A 1,244-nucleotide genomic window follows, 5' to 3' on the forward strand; every position below is an offset into this window, starting at 1 on the left:
GACCCTGGCAGTGAAAGAAAGAAATGCGCAAGATTATTAATATTTGTCTTTCGGTAAGAAAGGGGAGTGAGGATAATCGCAAATTATAATTTTTAGCGTTGGCTTATACGAAGGAAGAATTATGAGGAAAGCACTGGTGTATACGTTGGTCTGAAATATACCATGGAAGCTTTATAATACACGTACTTTCGCTGCATACATAAATGCAGTATGCACCATATGATCGTACTGAAAACAGAGAAACTATATTGAGACTTGAACGATTCTGCATCCGTATCAAAGTACAATGATAGTTATTATACTTAAATCGGCGGAAGTGAAACATTGAGGCTACAGCCATATATATATCAAACAGCCATATAAAAATCATTCGAGAAAACTTGAACTGGCGAATTTTACTTCAAACGCCAATCAGTCCTTTTATAAACGCGATAACGGATAAAGATCGATGGCTAAAATGCACTTTATAAAACTGTTATGAGGTTTTCATCACATAAAAACAGTTCCGGAAGCATATAATAACAGGTTATTTCTACTCTACTCTTATTAGCAGATTCAACAGCGGGTTGGAATGCACTTGTGTGCCTTATACACTTGCTCACTTGTTGCAGTATTCGCGTGGCCAGCTACTAATGATTATGCTCTACGTCGAGTCTTATTTGCCAGCTGTGACAGGCATATTAACACCGGCTGAGTGCTGGCGCTGTGCAAGAGTGATTTCCGCAATACCTGTCATGAGGGTGGGCACACATTCAGAACAGTAAGAATACAAATGCGCAGTCACTGGCAAAATAAACCACACTTCCATCCTCGCATTCTATAGGATGCTGACTCATTGCCAGCAAAACTTTTTAATTATGATTTTGTGCAGTCAGGATCGGACAAGGTGAGGTACACGGCTCTCAAGGGCAAGTGTAGTTGCATTCACAAATGCTACGATATATTTATCTAGAAACAAGAACAAAAATATATGAAGAAATGAATATAAAACATACAGAAAATTTAAACAAATGCCTTCATCTTATAGAACTTTAATGTCTAGACGGTAATATATAAGCTAGAGCTAATGGAGAAGGAAAAACGAAAAGTAGAACAAAAAATGGTGGTCAAAATGATAAATATAAAAAACACAGCAGAAACCGTACGCATTATGGTATTGGAAACCTTAACGTAACTCTGCTTTACTTCACGTAACAAGCAAATTTCGAAATATGAAATACAAACCCTTAAGATAAACAAAATCA

Source organism: Penaeus monodon, chromosome 30 (genome assembly GCF_015228065.2).
Source record: "Penaeus monodon isolate SGIC_2016 chromosome 30, NSTDA_Pmon_1, whole genome shotgun sequence".
In the NCBI taxonomy this organism is placed as follows: domain Eukaryota; kingdom Metazoa; phylum Arthropoda; class Malacostraca; order Decapoda; family Penaeidae; genus Penaeus; species Penaeus monodon.